This window comes from Triturus cristatus, chromosome 6, assembly GCF_964204655.1.
Source record: "Triturus cristatus chromosome 6, aTriCri1.1, whole genome shotgun sequence".
NCBI classification, from domain to species: Eukaryota; Metazoa; Chordata; class Amphibia; order Caudata; family Salamandridae; genus Triturus; species Triturus cristatus.
The window spans coordinates 82851012-82874008 of record NC_140589.1 but is presented as its reverse complement, the minus strand read 5'-3'; positions in this window follow the sequence as shown (position 1 = coordinate 82874008).

Genomic DNA, 22997 nt, shown 5'->3' with positions numbered 1-22997 from the left:
TGTTTTTATTCCTAACAGATTTTCTGGACATGATTTAGTAAGCAATAAATCTGTAGTTCGGGTCAGAGGTCCTATCGTAAGTGGAAGAGGCTGTGATACTTCATTAACAATAGGTTTTCCTGAAAAACCAAGGGAAATATTCTGAGAGCCTGAGAGGGGTGCCCCTGGAACTTCACTACGTTTTATAGTTGTTCGACTTGCCCCTGTATCGAGTAAAAATTTTCTATCTTGGCCTAATAATTCACTATGTACATAAGGTCCTTCTTGATCTACAGGTATTTCAATAAGGGGTAAGTCAACTTCCCTCTCTAGACTAGTTCATGCGTAACGCTGATACTCAGGATATTCATACTGTGCGGTCTGATACATTTGTCGTGTTGTTGTCTGTGTGGCAGCAACAGGCAACGGTGGTGCAGCTGGCACAAACTGTATTGGCTGTTGTGCGGCTGGCATGGCCTGGGCATGCTGCAGAGCTCCTTGTTCATTCTGATCTTGTCTGAGTGGCCGTGATCTTTCTTGTGTTTTACCTATGGCGATATTATGTTTTAAAACTGGACAGTCGTGTACGTAATGACCTGGCTTTTTACAATAATTGCATGTCCCTTTTACAGGTCCTGCTGAATCGGAATGTGTCATACCCTTTTTATGTCCTTCAGCTGGAACTGTCTGGGAAACTAGCATTTTCATTTTCGTGTCTTTCATGCGTCTGTGTTCATGTTCTTGTTCCTCTCTAATTCTATTGTGATGGTACTGTAACATTTGTAACATTTGTGATGGAGTGTTACCTTGCCAGGTACTCTCGAATTTTAATACTCTATTCTTTACTGGGGGCAGGGCATTTTCTACTAATTTTGTTACAAACAGATGTGGGTATGATTCGCTACTTGCTTTTATGCCACTATTTATACCAAAACATTTTTCAAATCGGGCATAGTAATCACTAGTGTCTTCATCTTGCTTCTGTTTACAGGCTGAAATTGTACCCCAATCTTCCTTTTTCGTAGTTAATAAACGTGGCAGTACCTGTACTAATAAACCTGGTAGTGCTTTAGTTTTATCCCCAAGTCCTGCTCCTGCAGTTCGGGCCTTTTCTTCCGCTTCTAACACTGACCATTCTATCTTTTGGTCTCCTACCTCCCACTCTTTTTCCTTGAGTTTCTCATAAATACCAGCAGGCATCAATACCTTTAATATTGTCATAATGTCGGGATAGGTATACTCTCCCATGAGTAACATGTCTTTAATTTCTCGGTGAAAACCCGCTGGATCTTTGTCATGACTGGGTACCACTTTCTTCATTTGTAACAATTCTATTTTTGATATGGGCGTATATACAAATACGCGCTTAAACTCGTTGTCCTCGCCTTTTATTGGGTGCACTTCTCGTAAGGGATTCTGTCTATCCATGTGATACGTGGTTCTTTCCTTGACGGGCAATGAGACATGCTCTGCGCATACAAAAAGAATATACTGCTTTCTTGATTCTAGAATTTCTTTAATTAATTTAGTACCTGCACCTCTCCATTTATTCATAAGCAATTCAGTCAATATGTCAGGTAAGGGACCAGGGTCCGAACGCTGACTCCGATATAGTATAATGAGTTGTTGAATCATATAAATCCCAACTAACCTCTGTTCATCTGGGGTGAGATTCAAAAATGTGCGTACTACTGTATCATCACTATATTTTCCGGGACTGTCCACCCAATGGACAGCTGCCCTGGCTAAATCTTGTTCATCCATAGAATCGAGAAAATGATAACCCCTTCGTTCTCGGAGTAGTTTGTCGGCGGTTTGGAACGAATGCTCGTTAGACCTTATATTAATTATAGGTATTTGGAAATTCCTGTTATTATCTGGACATATCGGACGTATCGGGTCAATAAGACATCTATTACTATTACAAGATCTTCCTCTTCCTACATAGGCTATGGTGTCTGACTGTCCTGTGGGCAGTCCTGACCCTTCTTCCTCGCTTTGTTCGAACTCGTCTACCTCTAATCTCTCTTCGTGTAGGCGTTCTATTTCTTTACGGATCTTTCGGCACATGGCTATTATACAATTTTGCTTATCATGTCTCCCTTCTGATATATTCTGGCTCCATCTGGTAAGAATTTGCATTGCTTCCGGGTTTACCCCCGGTCGGTCTTGATTTCTGATCACACAATTTATGAGGAAACGTAACAGTTCCCCCTGTATCTCTACTTTCTGGTATTCCATAGCTCTGTTAATACATTCTGGATCTCGCCCTGTTTGGACAAAATGATATATTTTATCTAGATGCGCAGTCATTCCTGGTAACTTCCCTAAATACACTGCGGCTCGTCTGATACGCAATGATGCCAGGGTCATTTCGTCCTCTTTACCGGGCACAGGGTCATATCTGCAATCTATAAGAAGTTCCTTCAGCGTACGGGCACTTATGAGTTTGGGTGTACGTGAATGTGCTGACTCTTGAAAAGTAAGTTTATTCATTCTGGGTGGCGTAGAAAAAATATTGGTAGCACCTCCCGTGGCCCCATCTGGGGTGTCGGGTGTGAAAGGATTCGTCGAACGTGACACAGCAACTACAGGTGTGGACACAGCTATAGAAGTAGCTGTAGGAGCGGATGCAGAAACAGATGTGCTTGCCGGAACTTGTGACTCGATTTGTTGCTGTAGGGATACGGGTACTGGATCTTGGCGTTGGATCTCCCTGGTATGCGGTCTATGTGGGGCGGAATTAGCATACTCGGGAGCTGCGTCATCTAAATATGAGGAAAGAAAATCATCTTCTGCGGTTCTAGGATGCCCCTTAGGATGTACCTTTATTGGGAACAATGGGGGTGGCAAGTCTTTCGGTATTTCTGGAGTAGCCTTAGGTAATCCTTCGGCCAGAAGGGGATACATACCATTCATAAGGGCATTTCTTTGCCTATCTACTTGTTCTGATTTCACTCGGATACCTTCCTCAATTAATGGATTCTCTCGAACTTTATTTGAACTCTCTTTATTCTTTTCTTCCTGTCTACGTGCTTTTTCTGTGCGTCTATGAGATTCTTTACGCCATAACTCAACGGCGTCTTTCTGTGACTGTCTGACCTTCCTTTTCCATAACTCTTCCTCGACTTTCATGATGCACTCCGCATCCCAGGTTCCCGCTGCGGGCCACCTCTGACTTTCTGGTAATCCCTTGGTGTAGTCTACCCATAAATCAAGAAATAATATAGCGTCTAAGCCATGTTTGTGATACATGAAGTGCCCTGGAGTATCCCTAGGAGGAATAGGGACGGCTTCTTCGAGAACCCCTTTTCTAGTAGTGATCTGTCTTAATTTCGAAAAGAGCGGCATATTGGCAACTGATCCGATACTTAATCTTGAACACACTTAATACAAAAGCACAATAATGAACAACCATTCATACCACAATATGCAGGACGTTTTTAAACACATTAAACATTAAACATTAAACCTTTAACTGAAACAACAATGATGATCGTCTGCATAACTAATCACCAAGCTTAATTCTTGACAATAACTAGATACTTCGGAATACTTGATATACTGCTAAACAGTACAGATACACTGCTAAAACAGTGCAGACCGGATTTGTGTACCCAAACCCGTCTTGACCGGCACAACCTATGTGCACGTCAGAAATGCCTCCCCAGTAATGGTACTCACCGGGTAGCTTCGGAAACGGAAGGCCTCGGTAACTTGAACTTGAACCGGACTGGACTCGACTCGACTCGTCGGAAACTGGGCTTGACTTCGAACTGGTGGGTCTCTGTATACCTCGGATCTTGCTCTCTCAGCTAGGCTCTGGTCGGGATACTTCGCACTTCTCACCGCCTCGTCTGGGTGTTGATCGCAGCCTCAGTCGCCCCCGCTTGACCGGAGGGAGCTACAGGAAATCCTGCTGGTACGCGTTATTGTCCGTCCAGCTGTGGCAGGAGACCGGGCCTGCAACTCACCGCCGGCGCGTGAGATGAGAAAGTGTCCCTGTTCGGGCGCCATTCATGTGGTAAATAAAATTCCTTTACCGGGACTTAATTTGATATATAAACATAATAAAATAGCTCAGTAAAATGAGAGGCAGAATCCGTGGTATTAGAGGTTCGGAATGGGCTTTATTCCAGTGATCGATTATAATCGGTTGCTCCAAGTTCCATCACCACGGGGGTTCAGGAAGTGAAGTACATACTTTATTGACAAGAAATGACTTTTATAGATCATACATTACAATGAGGCGAATGCAGTAGGCGTAACAATTGATAAGGAAAATGACGATTTATCTGCGTAACCAAAAATGGGTGTAATAAGGAGTAAAAAGGAACGTAATTGGTTATGATGTCACATATAGGTGGATCCATAAGATAATACTTGGCATAGATGCGCGCGCAGCAACATGACGTGTAATTGACGTGTAACTAGGGGGTGAAGGGGACTTGACATTTAGCTCTACATGTGGAGACAAGAAGTCTGGGGGGTCAAGTCAACCTAATCCCAAATCATATCTAACATCCTATGTTTAAAGAACTATGTTATCCACGAAAGAAGGACTCTCGGACAGAATCTATTCTATACTGACTGTGCGTGCGTGTACAAGCGTCTAAGTGTCTACACTAAATGCGAGGGGATAGGAATATTCCATGGTAACAGGGCTATGAATTACTTGCATGAGGACAGAGAAGCCGGGCCTTTTGCTCGGTAACTGGAAGAATGTTTACTTAAACTACTAGGCAGGAATGCATCGGCTGAGGGGGAAGCAGATAATTCGAAGGTGAAATACAGTTCTTGGCAGAGAATAGGCTGATGTCAGGCTTCGTGAGCCGCGCAGAGAATGAGACAAAGTTCATGGTCACAGATGCAGGCTCAGACTGGAGCTTTCAGAGGCAGAAGGCAAGAAGAGTTTGATGACAGAATCAGGGCCTACTTGCCTGGACTGCAAAATGGAGTAACTGAGCCATATAAAGCCGGTGGCCTTTCATATTTAGGAATGGAATATCCGGCCTATTCATGGCGGATCTGACAGAGGACATGTTGACGGTGGACGCACATGTATTTGCGTCTTCATAACTGGAACTGGAGGAAACATACATGTACTTGTAACATGCACATAGAACCGTTGGGGTCCAAGATAGGGGACATAACTGACCAGAAAAATCCATATTTCCACAGGAGGGTTGTGATGTCATCAAGAGGCACCAGGGACGAGAGCCTTTAATGGGTCGAGAGGCGAGGGTTCAGCCTCTTACCTCTTCACCCTGCGGCGGAATTGCTAGCAGCAGAAAAAGGGGGCTATCCAAAACTTTGGACTGATTTACTGAGCTGACTTGTGAAGGGGTATTGATTTGTGTGGGCACTGGGCATGCAGGAGGGGGGACTGACCTGCTGGTGGTCCTGGACCTTTCTGCCCTACCCAGGGTTGCTTGGTGGTGAACATTTTGGAGGGATTTGCCTGGTGACAGGTACCCCTGCAGGGATGGAGCTCTATGCGATGCCCTGGTGTATGTGTCAGTTTGGAGCTGTGGGCATTGCCCATCCCTCTGTGAGACAGAAAGAAGTTGCCACTAAGGAACGCCTGCCAATAAACCACGGGATACCCTCGGTTGAGAGCATGGGTGATGGATAAGGAGTAGGGCTCTTCTGGCACTGTGCATTCTGGAGTGTTGCGCTCTAATGGAAAGTGGGGACAATCGGTGTATTTCTTGTGCGATCTTAGAGCTGTGTTGCTGATTTTATGCCCTGTATTCTCATAACTATAATGTCTGCTTAACTATGGTTCTCTTTTCTCACTGATGCTGTGTGAATAACGATAAAGCACTACGCCTGGGCTAAACCATCATCAAATCTGTCTCTCTCCTCAGTGGGGGGCAGCATCGGGCACGTTGTGAGTTCACTAATGAGAAGTAAGGAATGAGGGAGAAGGTGAGGGACTGTGGATGAGAAGTGAGGAATAGGGGCAAGAAATGAGGAATTAGTCAGGATGCACAAGGAGTGAGTATGTGCAGTGTAGAATGAGTGAGGAATGAAAACCGAGAGATAAAAAGTAAGTGACGATGAATGAGATTAAAGAGTGAGATAAGATGGGTAATTAATAATGACAAGTGAGAAATAAGGAATTTAATGATGTATCTAAATAAGGCAGGAATATTGAAACATGAGAGTGAGGCACAACGGGAGGGAATGTTATGTGCAGTGAAAGTGAGTTGTGAGGGACGAAATGTAAGTTATACAGAATGAGGGTAGGGGCGTGGTTTCAGCACTGTTCTAAGATGGCGTGACTACACGGAACTCTGGCGGACCGGGGAACCTTTCTATGATTAGGAACCGCTTCTGGCCCTCGCCGAGGGACGAGATTTGAGGCACCTCTCCCTCATGGTGTGGTGAGTCGCTGAAGCGTTTTTCATTTCTACGCTGCAGCGTTCTTCAGGGTTATTATGTCCTTGAGGGATCTCTCCTCAGTTTGAGGCGGCGGCCACCATTTTGAATGTCAGGAGCGCTTTCTCTCAGATGAAACAACCCTAGAATTTTACTGCATTCATATAATCTAAAACATCAGTATTCATGATGTCTTGAAGCCTTCTTTTAGCGCCTACGTTTTTCTCTCTCCTTCTAAGCAGTTGGCATATATATCTCGAAAAATTATAAATTAGAAAGCCTAAAGACCTTCATAATGGGCATATTATTTACTACTGTCTAAGTCTATAGTAACTAGCCCTGGGCGAGACACTACGCTTCACCCGCGTAGTGTACGTAGCGCTGCCTGCTTCGCAGTTTTTGAAGTAGGCGAAGCAGGCTAGCGCTACGCACACCCAGGGCGAAGCGTAGCTGCCTGCCGCTGCCACCCGCCTCCCGCCCGCCCTCCTTTTAAATCAAACCCCCGCATTTACAATAAATACTAAATTAAAGAAACTTACCTGAAACGCGGCGTCTCCGGGGCTCCCTCTTCCATTTCAAACTTCTTCTGACTAATGCGCATGCGCGGACGCCCGCGCATGCGCATTTCTCGCAAGAAATGCGCATGCGCGGGCTTCCGCGCATGGGCATTTGTCAGAAGAAGTTTGAAATGGAAGAGGGAGCCCCGGAGACGCCGCGTTTCAGGTAAGTTTCTTTAATTTAGTATTTATTGTAAATGCGGGGGTTTGATTTAAAAGGAGGGCGGGCGGGAGGCGGGTGGCGCATAGTGGGGCTACGCGAAGCACGTAGTGTGCGTAGATTTGGGCACACTACGTGCTGCTTCACGTAGCCCCACTACGCCCACTACGCCCACCCTTAATAGTAACTCTATTTGATAAGGAGGTGAACCCTGCGGTTTCCTGATATATTCTGATGTGCTCTGCTCTTTTAGAGTTGAAGCCTTCTTCTTCTCTCAGTGTGCCTGCTTTTACTATACTCCTTCTGAAGGTTCAAATATGCACTGTTTACCAAACTCCGCTTTTGTATGGGGAGACTAAGGAACCTTAAGCTCTCTACTTCCTCCAAACATACTAAGCACTCGGACTCAGACTCTACTCACAACGAAATGGAGGACATTTCCCCTCAGAAATCTGACAATACACCAGGCGCCATCCCAAAATCACAGCTTTCAAGCAAAATAGCTGTGACATCAACTAAGCGGCCGAAAAAAAACCACCTGTCTCCAGTGAATTCTTCTTCAGCCTCCATGGATGTAATTCTTCAGGAAATTCGTGCTTTGAAACCCTGCATGGAAGAAACCAACAAAACTCTGCCACTTCTGAATGACAAATGGTCTTCATTAGAATCGCGTGTACTCGTTGTGGAACAAAGAACAGATTCTCTTCAATCTTCATGCTCACGTATTTCATTTCTGCAGTCTGAAATATCTCTTCTCAAAAAGCATACTGAAGATGTAGAAAATCGAAATCATAGAAACAACCTCCGAATTCATGGTCTGCCAAAAAATATAGAGGGTTCCAATCCTACTGTCTTTTTTTCAGACATTTTTGCCTAAGCTACTGGACATGTAGGTCACTTCTCCACTTAACATTCAAAGGGCTCACAGACTTGCTCCCAGGATATCTGAAAAACCATGTGGAGTCATCATGTTTTTCCTGCAGTATGCTGACCTCCAGCAAGTGCTATCTGCTGTCAAGTCTAAAAAACTAATTTTTTGTGAAGGTCACTGACAATTATTCACTCAAGATGTGGCTAAAATTACCGAGGATCGTCGGAGACAATTCCTTGATATCCGTCCTCAGTTGCGATCTATTAATGCCAGATTTGGATTAATTCATCCCTGTCTCTTCAAGATTACCTATAAGGAAAAGACTACCACTTTTGAGAAGCAGGCTGCTTTGCAGGAATTTCTTCGTCAACATGGAGCTGATGTCATGGATACTTCAAAATCAACTTGATTTATTATTTTGCTTCACCCTGTTTGGCTGTTTCTTGTCTATGTGACTCCTTGAATGTTGTTTTGCTTGTGTTCAATTTTTGTAATGTTCAAGCATTAAGTCTTTTGTATCTATTCTCTTTTTTATCCCTCTCTTTTAGGGTAACATCTTATTCATAATGGCTTCTTTCCTTCTTATACAGGTGTATTCTTCCCCCTCTCCGTTTTCCATATGGTCTTCCTTATATGTTGACTTCTTTATCCATCCATGGTTCCCCTGGGGTTCGGTGGGGTTCCAGTGCTGTCGTCGTCATTTTCTGGTGTCGCCATCCCCTATTTTTGTCTTGTATTTGTAGGTATGTTCTTCGGTCGTCATTTGTATGACTTGTACTGTCTTTTTGTTCTCTATCTTATTTTTCTTTTATTCTTCTTTCATAAACAAATGCCCAATCCTTGTATTCTTTTTCCTTTTCTATTCTATTTTCTTATTTTATTCTCAATATTGTAAGCATAATATTTGTTCACGTTTCCACTTTCATGTTACATTCCGCGTTACTACTTGGAACATTAAAGGGGTGGGTAACCCTATTAAGAGACAAAGGGTTCTATCCCATCTAGCCAAATTAGTAACGAACATTGCATTACTGCAGGAATCACATCTTTCGGAATCTGAAGCTGCAAAACTGAAAAAATGCTCGGAGGGCAATGTGATTATTACTCCTGTTTTGGGTAAGAAAAATGGTACCCTGATTTTATGTCATAAAAAATTACAAGTTTCAATCATACATCAAGAATCTGATAATGAAGGTCGTTTGGTTATTGTTAAGTTACTTATTGATAAGATACCTATTGTTCATTTTAATATATATATTGGACAAAAATCTCTTATAAATTACTTTTAAATGATGATGACTACTTTATATTCGGTGGAGATTGTAACCAAATTCATGAGCCCATACTAGACAGCCAATTAACAGTGAAATTTGTCCCCTCCAAAATGCATTCACAATTCACTTCCACTATATGACGTAAATCTTTAGTAGATATCTGGTGACTCTGTCATCCAGATCTCCGAGAATATAGTTTCTACTCAGCTTCTCAACACTCTCAATCTTTTTCTAAGCAAGTCCTTGGCCCAACATGCTATTCACTCTGAAATCGGATCAATTTTAATCTCAGATCATGCCCCAGTTTAAATTGATATTGATCTTATCCCCTTCTCCCCTCACCCAGGCTGATGGCGCTTTAACATAGCATAAAGTGTATTTGTAAAGCACACGTTTACCCAGAGGTTTCTTGGCGCTGAATAACAGATGTTCATTTTTACCCAACTCAATGGTACGCATTTTATCGACCTCAGATGGATGAAAGGCTGAGTGGACCTGCCAGGATTTGAACCTGTGACCATGAGGTCGAACACAGGCCCCTGCAATGGGCTTATTAGTCCACTGAGCCACCGGACCCGGCTTTAATAAGTCATTACTTTCAGACTCTAACTTCCTTCAACAATTTAAATGCTTCATCACTGAATTTTTCAACATCAATTCCACTCCAGATTCCTATTTTATTATGGTTTGGGATTCCTTTAAAGCAACTGCCAGAGGGTTCATAATAAACTATGTATCACAAAAGAAAAAACCCTAGAGGCCCAATCCACTCAATTGATCAATTAAATTAAACAACTAGAGTAGACATACTATCAATCCAATGATAAATCCTCTTTAAAGAATCTTATTGACGCTAAAATTACCTTTAATAAATTATCTACAATTGCAGCCTCCTCTTATTTATTAAAAAGCAGTGCTCGTTATTATGGGGGCCAAAACAAAATGGGGAAACTATTAGCTAACTATTTAAAAATAAGAAAGGACAGAACTAAAATAGAATCTTTACAGGGTCCCTTAGGAACTTCTTTTTTTAAAGATAATGATATTTTAAATGAATTCGTCTCCTTTTATAAAAATCATTATTCTCCTGAAGATCAACCAGCACAGTCTGATCTCTCTTCTTATTTCCAATCCATCCCCTCCCCTCCTTCCCACCTACTCGATTTTGACTCTTTGGGTGTCGACAATTCCCTATCAGAAATCTCCCATGCTGTTTCGGTATTAGGACGAGGAAAATCTCCCAGACCTGATGGTTTCACTATTGAATTTTATGATCATTTCGCAAAACTCCTTTTACCCAATATTCTAATTTTATTTAACTCATTTATTGATAAAGGCACCTCACAGGGTACTTTCCAAGAAGCTCTGATCTATTTAATCCCAAAAGAAGGTAAAGATCTTTCTCTTTGGAAAAATTACCGCCCCATTTCTTTAGTCAACACTGAATACAAGATTTTCTCTAAAATTCTGGCTCTACGTATTGACCCGTTTTATCGGTTCTTATTGGTCCCGAACAATCTGGCTTTGTCAAGGGAGGATTGGCTTCTGACAATTCCAGAGTCTTTTTCAACATTCTGAGCAAAGCTGCATCTTTAAAATATCCTATGGCTGCTTCTGCTTTAGATGCAGAAAAAGCATTTGACAGAATTAGTTGGGACTTTATGTTACATGCATTAAAATGGGTCAGATTTTCATCTAAGTTAATCGCTTTAATTTCCCTATTATATTCTAGTCCCAAAGCCTCAATTTATGTCAATGGTAAAACCTCAGACTATTTTCCACGACTTAGAGGAGTACGACAAGGATGCCCATTATCACCTCTTTTATTTGTTATAGCTCTAGAACCTTTTTTAGCCAAAATTAGACAAGATTCACTCATTACTGGTTTTCAATTTGGTTCTCATCAAGTTAAGATGTCAGTTTGTGCTCATGATATTCCTTTATATTGTTCTAACCCTGCTTCCTCTCTCCCTCCTTTTCTTCAACAAGTCTACACTTTTTCTCAGCTCTCAGGATATCGACTCAATACGGATAAATGTGAAGTCTTGCCTTTAAATGTTTTATGTCAGAAACAAATTTTTGCTCACACAGGTTTTTCGTGGCAGTCGTCTAAAATAAAATATTTAGGCCTGTGGTTTACCCCAACAATTTCTCAAACTTTAAAAATAAAGTTCGATCACATCACTAAAACTTCAAATGAAAATATCACACGTTGGCATCCTCTCTTTCTCTCTTGGTGGGGCCGAATGGATTTGATTAAAATGATGCTCACTCCTCAGATTCTGTTTATAATTTCCATGATCCCAGTCCATATCCCTGGGTACTACTTTAAAAAAAATAGATTCTCTCCTAGCATGGTTTCTTTGGAAAGGTAAACCTTCTCGTATAGCCTTGTCCACTTTGAAAAAAGACAAAACCAGTGGAGATCTTAAATTTCCTGACTTTAAAACCTACCATTCTGCTTTTTCCCTTAAACAATCTACCTGTTGGCTCTCATCGAGGCATCTTGTATTTCCTCCATTGTGGATAGAAATAGAGAAATTCCTTATTACCCCTTTTGCTTTTTTTGGAAATTCTCACCTTTACTTCCAATAATTCAGTATTACGTACCCCTACCATCTCTCACTCCCGTAAACTTGTAACCCCCCTTTTACCTACTTCTTACCCTCTCAATCAATTCCTATACACAGCAACCCATTCGGCATAATAAATTGTTACGAATTAAAAATCGTTCTATATGTTGGAAAAATTGCCGTTCTAAGGGCTTGATTTGGATTTTTCCAACTTCTTTTTGATAATAAACTCCTTTTGTTTTCTGATCTCCAAGTTCTCTTTGCCAGTGATGGAGCAGGTAGTGCAAAATTCTGTATACCTCCTCTATTTTGCATGAAAATACTAATTATATAATCTATTAATTATAAAATTATTAAACGAGTGCTGCATGTATATTAATCAACATTATAAAAACACAAATTACACGTGGGATATTGCTATTTGCATGGCTAAATAACTCATATAACTAAAATCTGTACGCATATTAATAATAGTATATGTGATAATAGTATATTGCATGATATATATTGCTTTTGTGTCATTTGCATCTTCGTGGAGGATCGAAAAGGTGAATATAATTGCTTTAAATGTCGCTATATGCTAGATAAATACTAATACATAAAGGGATTAGTAAGGGGTTAACATTAGAATCATCATGTCTATGTATTAATTATTCTTTTGTGTTTGTTTCACTTAAGTTGACATCGGAGCCTAATCCAAAATGGTGGCTGACACCGTATACAGAAGTGGCCACCGTCTCGTGAAGCGCGGAGTCAGTTGCGCATGTCCGGACGGTATCATGAACTTCTTAGCAACCTTTGCACATCATGTTCCCGGTCAAGGATAAGAATTTGGTGGTCTGCCAAGATAAGGGAACAATCAAGCATACAACAGACCGGAACAAGCCGATACTAAAGCGGACTAGTGACATCACAACTCGAACTGAACTGAGAATCTGGGAATAAGAATCGGACGATCCCAACCAGCCAATCACCACTGTTCTTGGCCTAAAAATGTATCATGTTAACCTGAGACTTATTATAAAAAGGGTAGTAGAATAGGGAGGGGTGCTACGCCTTTTCTTGATGGTTCGGATGCTGCCTGATCGTCTGATGACTGCAAACTCTTCCCAACCCCACAGGCAATGATAGATGCTTGCACGATTTCTCGTCCTTTGATAAATCTTGGGACTGTAACGTGCTGAGCAGAGGACTTTGGACTCTGAGCCTTGGCCTGCTTTATTCGGACAATTGATGACAAAATTCGGTTATGCAGAGCCAATGAATTAGAAGACCCCAGATAGCCAGATTAGGTAAATATGATGTTCTGCGATTTACTTAAATTGATCTAGAAATTCTGAACTTTGACGAGACAAAAGCAAATATAAATCATTAGGAAATTTTAGATAAACAAATATTGATTAACAAGAAATTATGAGCTTGTGGTTTTTCGTTAAGAGAAATAAGGATTCTGAGTCTTAAAAATGTGTTTTAGCTAGTTCTAAATCACCATCAACCAATCCAACTAATTGGTCCGTCGACCAAGTGGGTGGAGGGCCTTGATGTTTAGGATTAGGGATCTATAGGCGATGAATGCTAATGTATAATTTGTAAAATTACTCTTCTCTCCCTATAGGTTATAAGGTGTTCCCCCACATGTCCAGCGTATCATCATCCCTCCTGTGTGCAGACTTGTGAGGTGTGACGTATGAGTGTTGGTGTTATGGGCCCCACCAATGAATGCGTGAATGAATGAGTTAGTGTGACGCTGGGTCTGCGACGCAGGGAGGATATTTGTAAATTTGCCACTTCTGCCGGTTTTGCGCTGGATCACCAGTTTCCTTTAAACCACAGTATGATCTCTTATGTGCCGCCATTAATCAATACCTTCTTACATTACCAAATACTTCCAACCCCCTACAATCTCCCTAAACCTCTTTCCTATACTAGACTCTTCTCCCTCTGCTTCCACTATATATAAATCCTTACAATTACCACTGGATAGACTGAAATCAAAGACTGAGCTGACTTGGGAAAAAGATTTGCTACAATGCTGGCCAACCAGTGCATGGGATAAGTTGTGGTTTCGGCTTCATAAAACTTCTCGTGCTGCTAATACAACACAAACCCTTTATTTTCTCTACCATCGATTACTATATACTCTTATGACCAAAGCATCCTTTACTTCAGACAAGTCCCCCAATTGCTGGTCCTGTTCCTGCCCTACTGCTGACTTGAAACACATGTTATTTTTATGCCCCCCCCCCCCATCCAAAGTTTTTGGCAACTGATTTGGTCCCTAATTGGATTTTTTTTTTAAAGTAAATATGTCCTTCTCTATAGTAAACATATTTCTTGGTAAACAATCACCCCAATTGCCTCAGTCATCATTGAGCTTTAAATTATTAAACCTACTGTTAGCGGATGCCTTTCATTTAATAACTTCGAATTGGAAACAAGCAGACAAAGTCACTTTCTAGATCCTGGTGGAATGCTGTGTGTTTTCATCATAGATTAAACACTAACTATGTCTCCCCTATCTCCCTAAAGATTAAAAGGGATCGCTTGTGGCTTCCTTTAACCACCTATTTATCTTTATCTGCCTCTTCTGCTGCTAAAATTATCACTGTATCTGACGACGTTAAGAAACTGCCTTAGATTTTTCCCCTTGTCTCCTTTCTCTTAAACAATTAAAGTTATTTGTTCTTCTATATTGTTTACCATATAATTAAAATGTTAATTATTGATGTGCTTATACTGTGAAACCAGTTATTTTTTCTCGTCCTTCATTCCAATAGTATAAAGTTTATTATATATTGTCCCTATTTCCTGTTCCTTCCCCCCACTTTTCTTCTTTTCTTTCCCTGGTTTTATATTGTATATTTTTATTCATTACATGCAGCTTGATTGTTTTATTTTTTTTTTATCATATATTTTATACCAACTTATGTTAAATAGGATTTGTTGTAACTATTACAATGCTGTTTCTCTGGCTTGTTTTTCTTAATAAACTCAAACAAAAAAAATAAAGAATGATCGTAAGGAACCAAGGAACTGATAGAGAGGACTGCACAGTGGGGGAGTTGTGAGAGATGAAAGTGAGTGATGAAGACATAGAGAGAAGGAGTGGGGGAGGTCGAGAAGTGATCAAGGTTGTCGTTTTTGCCTCCTACCCCCAAAAAAAGTTGAAAAATTAAAATATGGCAACGGAAGAAAGTGGATAAAAGTACATACATGGAAGTTGAGTGTGGTAGTCTGAAAATCAGTTCAGTGGCTTCCCTTGGCCTTAAAACATCTATAAACCCATTCACCTCTTTTCTGTCTGCTCCACAAAAATCATGACAGCAGGCCTTTAACTGGAAGGGAAACAGCTGGAGGATTCCTAACAGAGAAGAAAAGCGATCAGGGAAAACACACCAGGAACGTTTTCAATTTAGAAAACTAAGCAAGACCCCAGGTGGTGTTTATAGACGCATCACTCACACGAGCGCCTTATGAGCAGCACGTGCGGTCTGCACCTGCGTGAGCACGGGGGTCCTGTCTGTGCGTCTTGGGCTGTACCAAGGACCCTGGGAGGGGGGCACAGCAGTGGGATGGATCAGGCCAGCTCTGTTACAGATGCTCTTTCGCTTTCAAGCCGGAAACCATGTGGCATCCCACTGCATACAGGACACCTTGCCGGCTCAGCAAAGGCATTTTGCATTTTTCAGTGGTTCTAAGATTTAATTTCAGGATATTCATGCGGTTCCATACCAAAACAAACATTGTCAACTCAATAGCCTGGGTCTGCCATGTGCAAACTGGTGCGATATGTCTTATATATATGTTTTTGTTTGCAATCATATGCCACAAAAATGGCACAAAATGCTACCACCTAAAGCTGGCAGCTCATCACAGAGAACGAAAAGCTAGTTACATAAAGATATACTTTAAACACATGAATGACTAAAAAAAAAGGATAAAGAATTGGCAGAGTGAAGTACAGGCCCACCATCTCTGGTACTGTTCTGGAGAGCATTTCCTTTCATACGGACCAGCAAATGTGATCAGGTCAATATGTCATCTATAGAGACATTGCTAAAGTGCCATGGCCCATTGCGCCATGCCGTATGTTGGGGTGGGCGTAACAAAATGTGCATGATAGGTGCACGCGGTCATTGGATGAAGACAGTTCAACAAAAGCCCCTATGTATATATAAGTGTGCATTTTTGATTTATGGATTTATTTGAATACATGAGTCTAGAAAACAACTAAAGCTGTCTCTAGGCCAGACCTAAAAATGGGGCAGCTCTGCCCTATGTAAGCGTCTGATAAAGGGGAAAGCGCCTGGAGTAATGGAGTCAGAGATCTACGCAAGCGCCTTCAGAAATCCCAGAGCCTGAAGTGGAGATTTAAACATAATGCAGTCTTTGGAATCTTGTCTTCCTACTTAGAGGGCGGGGTGTCCATAAGATTTCCTAGTTACCACTCTTATTTTTAATGCGATAGTCCTCATTTTCAGGTCCAGCTCCTTGTACACACCCACATATACAGCTTGGTTTTACATTTCCATGTGCGCAATTATCAGCAGGCATTGCAACCACCTTTTCTTGATGCCAAATAGCTGCAGAAGTCCAGAAAAATGTATTTTTCCCAGTGTATGTTGAGCACTCAAGGAGGCTAAATGCTATTTTGCATGGAGAACGAAAAATCCTCACACCGTTTCTACCTGGCTTCTTTTCTAAATTACAGGGCCTGCTCTGGACCTCAAGGTGACCAAGACGGGCTTGAGTAAAACATTAAGGCCCTCATTTACGGGGATTTGGCGTATGACAGCGCAGCAAGTCACCTGGCTGTGCTGCCCTACGTCAAAGTGAAAGGACAGGAATGCACCGTATTTATGCAATACAGTGCATTACTGTCTTTCCCTCCCGCACTTGTGCCATTTTGGCAGCCTAGCACCAACGCAGGTACCCTTGCACCATGGTGCGGGTGCCTGTGTTGTCGGCAGGATTTCTGTGCAGGAAGTGGTACCTTCCCGCACAGAAACAATCCTAAGAGGCGTTGTTCCTCTTTCTATGAGAGCTGCAGAATGCAGCACACATAGAGGAAAACATTTGGCAAAATAAAGTTATTTCTCCTCATTACGCCTCATCTCGATAGGCGTAAGGTTTTGGCGCTCCCCCAGGTTTACATGGTTTTGTAAATCTGGAGATGTGTCAAAATCCATGGGTGTTGCGTGGGAACACCCACCGCAACACCCACTGAATGCCTCCCTAGTGCAGAATAAGGCAATGTAGCGATTTGCGCTGCCTTGCCCCACATCTATGAGGCCATTCAAAGCCATGAATATAGGTTTTGCTTTGCCTCATACATATGATTTTGTGATTTGCACTGCAGCGTCACTGTCACAAAGGGCTTTAAATATGCCCCTAAGTATCGTTTTTCATACTCGCTGACTCATTACTCTTTATATTTTATTTTCTCTCATCAGTTCAGTCTTATTTTCACTGGCACTTTGGGCTTGGTTTTCTCCCAGTCACGTGGCACACATGCTCCTCTATCCTACACCATTGTTTGTTTTTTCTTAGGTCAGGCGTTTGTTTTACTTTTCACATAATTAAACTGACTGGGAGAACAAAGAAGGGTCCTGTGCAGGTGTCACCTGAGATCTGTCTGTGACAGGGGAGGCCTCTTTGAAGTTAATTAAGTTCTTAAGCACTACCCAAATTGTCATCCTGTGAGAGGAACAGAAACATGTCCCCACACCCAAGTTTTTACTCCTCATTAAGGGTTGAGCACTCAGGGCGGCAGCTAGAGGCCAATACAAATTAGTCTCCCGGGAATTTAGGCAAGAAAAAGGTAACTTTCTATACGTACCTTTTCCTTAATGTTTATTAAAAACCAAATTCAACAATTAATTGAGCTTTTAATACATATTACAAATAATCAAATAATGACATTTCTAACTATTGTCTAGCCACAAATAGCATTATTAAAGTTAATATTGCTTCCTAGTGTTTCTCTATGGAACAATTAGCTGTACTTCTGTGAAAATAGCTTTTAGGTAATAGTCACTGTAAGGACATGTTTAACGTTAAATGTATACATGCTTTACTATTAAATACTGTGCACCCTGTCGTTTTGGCTATAGGGCATACTTAGGGGTGACTCAATATTTATAAGAAAGGTTTAGACCTGCCAAAAAGGAATATTTGGAAAAATTGAGTTTCACTTTTAAAACAGCTCAAGTTAGACTACAGTAGTAGGCCTGAAACCATGTTTAACATTACCACTGTAGTGGATGGCATAATAGGTGCTGCACTTAACTTACAGGCTAAGGTACACTTTGTAAAATATATCAGGGACTTGAAAATAAGTTAAATATGTAAATTAGAGTATGCAAAGTTCAATCAAGGGGAGAGGATGTAGCTTTATGGCTAGAGTGGTCGATCTCGAATCTGGGGAGCTGGGTTCCAGTCTCGGCAACAACGCTCAACATCCTGTGATTCTAGGCAAATGACTTAATCTCCCCGTGCCTAACAAAAATGAATATTTCCATCTGTAACAAAACTGGTGCTCATGTAAAGCGCTCTGATACCTGATATCAGTGACGTAACACAGGCCCCCGCAACCCCCGCAGTGTAGGGGGGCCTTCAAGCACCAGGGGGCCCCCTGAGCACAGTTGTCTGGCCAGAGAACTCCCATTTAGTCCGGGGGGGCCTCCACGTTGCTTGTAGGGGGGCCCCCTCAGGTTTCGTTACGCCAGTGCCTGATATCTTTGGGTCTAGTTTGCGCTATATAAAACTCTAAAAAAAAACCAATGTTGTCAAACTTCCAGAGTGCATGTCGCCCGTAGATCAGCAGCACAGTTGAATGTTCCACTGTCAGACACTCAGGAAGAGGAAGTTACTTATTAGGCAAACAAGGACTGCAGAATACAACGCACACAAACTCAGTGTAGGTAGTTTCCTACTATGGAAATGATTATTAAACTGCTGCTTTTAAATGGAAAAATAAGCGCCTTGCCAAAAAGGGGACACCAGAGTGGGAAAGGGAGGGCACCCACCCTATTCTACCTCCCATGGAGGGGTGTAACTTTAAGGAGTGTGTTTGGGGTATGACAACATGCAAAATAAATGCATTCTGGGCTTGATAGTTGGGTCTGGGAGGGCCTAATGGGGCCTGAGTCGGGTCTGCTATGTCGTGTTGGTTTTACTCATTGTAAGCCAAGAATGAAAGGCAGTGACCTTTTATGTAAAAAGGGAGAGAGAGAGAGAGAGAGAGAGAGAGCGAGAGAGCGACAGAGCGAGAGAGAGAGAGAGACCCATCTTCTTACTTAATTTCTAAATGTGAAACCAGATAATGTGCAATCAATACTGGGTTCCCAGCTTGTCCACATTGTGTGATCCTAGGCAAATATTTCGCTTCACAGAGCCTTCTTGTTTCTTTGTCATCGCATGTGAGTGCACTTTAAAAACATTTAGATCAGGAAGTACAAGCACCTCTTACAGTTGATTTAATAGGCTGTAACGTCGCTCCATCTATAATACGGGTCACATCAAAGGTTTACATGACCACTGATTTACCTCTAATGGCATTGTCACAAGCAGCATGAATGTTTCTGAAAAATATCACTTTTAATAAATGTCTGTTGATAGAGTGATAAAACTGATGTGCTAAGGTGAAACGCTTCAGCATGTTAAAGAAATACACTTTAAAATGTGACTGTTTCATATTTTTGCATTTTGTTTGTTGCATGATGTACATGCCAAACAGTTTCATAGTTTGGCCTGCTGGCCATAGCCGGAATCATGAAGACATCTACAGCAAGGAGAGGAAATGGGATCCAGTGGACACCTTTGAGGCCGCTTGACGACCGGGACTTTGAAGACAACCTGGTCCTACTCTCCCTTACCCATCTGCAGATGCAAGAGAAGACTGGCAATGTGGCAGCCGCATCAACACAACTTGGCCTCAACATCCAGATCCTGTGGGCTAACCCAGCCAGCACAACTGCAGTCACTCTTGCAGTGGGTGCACTGGAAGAGATTAGGGTTCTTCGCCTACCTGGGCAGTGTCAAGGCAAGAATCTACTTTCTGCTTGGCACTGTAAAGTTAGAAAAAAAATCATAAGAAAATTAAGATTTCATTTTCTCTGCTTCAAACAGCTGCTCCGTTACCTGGCCTGTCTTTCAGCTCGGCTGCTGGCATTGTGACGTCGGAACTCAACTGTATCAACTTGTTACAGTTGGCTTCTGATTCCTTTTCTTTATAATTGGTGAATGAAAGTGATTCAGACGTAGCCAATTATAAAGAAATTAGAGACGGGCGTTTGCAGAATTGCGGAATTGCATGTATTATTTATTATATGATTTGTAAAACGTGAAGACTAGAAACATGGAATCCTGCCCACATGGACCGATTTGACAACTCTACCATTAAGGCTTCTTGTAGCAGAGACAAAAAAGAGTGTGTGCAGAGAAAATACATTAAAAATAAGTGATCCCGGGGCAGGGACGCCAGGTAGTTGTTTTGTATGTGCCTGTAGTTATGAGTTCCCAGAGAACTACGAGGCCCAAGTGGAACAGGCAAGGGCACAGCATCCTTGGTTTGGTAATTGGGTGGTGAGGCCCTGAGTGCCGTCGGCCATGTCTGTGTGCTCTTCTCATCATTCTTATTTCACTAAGAGGTTTTAACTTGTTCATTTTTTTAATTGAGATTTTAAATATATGTAGTGTTCAGTTTAACAAAAAAGTAGCTTACGTGCACCTATAGAAGTACTCATGGAATGACTGCAAATGTACTGCATTTTGGAATCCACAAGCATTGGTGGTAGCAGGGTTGGGAAGCTCCGCCAATCTCAATTGTCCATGGATACTGCTGCCAAATGAACTCCCAAAATTGTGACGGGATGAATGCTTGCAGTGGCGGTCATGCTCGGGTTAGCGTTCCTTTGTTGCCACTCTAGACAGAGGCCTACCTAATGCAAATCAATACTGACCTTATTCGTCATGGAAACAGTCCATCCCGAACATTGCTCATCTCACCCCACCACCCTGCAACCACTACGCCCTTGCCCCTATGCTTAATGGGTGTGTTGGTGGAGGAGTTTGAGTGACAAATTATATTTTACAAGTGAGGAAAGTACATTTCCCCACAAGTACTTTTAGAAATTAGGACCAACATACGGAAGCTCAATGTGTGTTTTTGGAGTCGGACATCGGAGGGCAAAAAATCAGAAGACGTTTAGGCTAATATTAATAAACTAGATTGGGAGACTCATACAAACAAGAAAGAGCAGTGGGTCCTGCAAAATAGGTGTCTTACTCCTCAAAATTATATTAATTTACTTATATAGTTTTATATAGCGCGAACATGACCCGTGAGGGTATCAGAGTGCTTTACAGAGGGGGGGGCGTCAATAACTAGTAAAGACACTGTAATAAGACGCAGATATGACATATAAATACAATCATAGAGGAATAACTAATTAAGGGCGCGACCTCCCTAGGAGATCAGAAGGAAGTGGTCATGATCAACAAAATAAGAATACACCAGGTAAGATAAATCGATATATGGTATGATTTCGATTTTAGGCCAACCATTTGTTCATCAGAAATGTTTTCACTTCTATTTTGAATGAGGCAGTAGAAGGAATCAGACGGATTTCCTTTGGCAGAGAATTTCAAATTTTCTGTTTGATGCCTGAAAAAGCTCTGTTGCACATTTTCTTTTTGCAGAAATCTGTGGTTTCAGCAGCAGGGAGCTGGTACTTCGCGATGACCTACATCCACCAGGTAAATTCCAGCTTTTGTGCCAAATATCTGGGAGTATTGAAATGTAGGACTTTATGAGTCATGCAGGCAATTTTAAGATGAATTTGTGCTTCATGTGGGAGCAAGTTTAGAGATTTCACATCAGGGAAGATGTGTTTGTTTCTTTTTGTTCCGGTGATGAGTCTGGCTATAGCATTAAGAGAGGCCCGTAAAGGGGCCAGCTTGTATCTGGGCAGGCCACTAAGCAGAACACTTCTGCAATGGAGCCTGGGGATGACTAGAGCTTAGTCCGCAGATTTAAGGTCATCCTGGGGGAGGAAAGGATTTAATTTTCTTAGGATGCGCATCTGGTAGTTCGTTCCTTTGGTGGCATTACTAATGAGGCTCTGCATATGCAGAGGGTTGTCTAGTATAATTCCCAAATATCTGGCAGAATCTACAAATTGAGGTGTATAATTGAGGGCATTTAGATGCTTCATCCAATGGTCGATCTTGAGATTTTGTTGGGGTACAGTAATGAGGAGGAATTCCGTTTTGATGGTGTTAAGTTTCAGATGGTTGAGAGCAAGCCAGTTCTGAGTATTTTGAAGAATAGCATTGAGGGTAGTGAAGTCATCAGGGGATGTACAATGTTATGTCATCTGCATACATGTGATAATGAACGTTGGAGGATGACAAGGAGTCTGCTAAAGGTTCTAGGAATAAGTTGAAGAGAATGGGAGAGAGGGCAGATCCCCGTGGGACTCCCAGGGTGACCACAGAGGGCTTGGACAGAGAATAGCTGACCTTGAGTCTTTGGGATATTTTATGGAGGAATGATGTAAACCATTGAAGGACGGCCCCTGATAACCCCATCCTTCTTTCAAGCATGTTTAGAAGATCGTCGTGTTTCACAGTATCAAACGCTGATCATAATTCAAGGAGGAAAAGACACGCTTTATGCTGATTCAACATTGATAATACATCATCCACTATGTGTGTGAGTGTTGTTTCTGTGCTGTGATCTTGGCAGAAACCAGACTGGTATTGGTCTAGGAGTTGGTAATGATCGAAGTGGTTGCAGAGTTGCATCCGTACAAATTTCTCGATAAGCTTTGCCAGAGTAGAAATGTTTAAGATTGGACAGAAAATGTTGAAGTCTGAGCAATCGCCCGTTCTTTCTTTAAGGACGGGGGGCAACCTGCCCTACTTTTAGACAGTCAAAGATAGTGCCTTGAAGGAGTGAGGCATTTACAATCTTGGTTCATACAGGGAGGATAGACAATTTGAACCCCTTAAAGATAATCAGACATAAAGGGTCGATGAAGTGATTGGAAGGTTTCAACACTGTAAGCAAGTAGTGAATGAAGCTTTCTTTGAGGGGAGTAAATGTGTGCCAGGCGGCATTGTTTTTGGGGTAATGCTCATGGGGACCAATAAAAATAGCAGATTGTGATGGATGAAGAATGGTGAGTAAGGTAG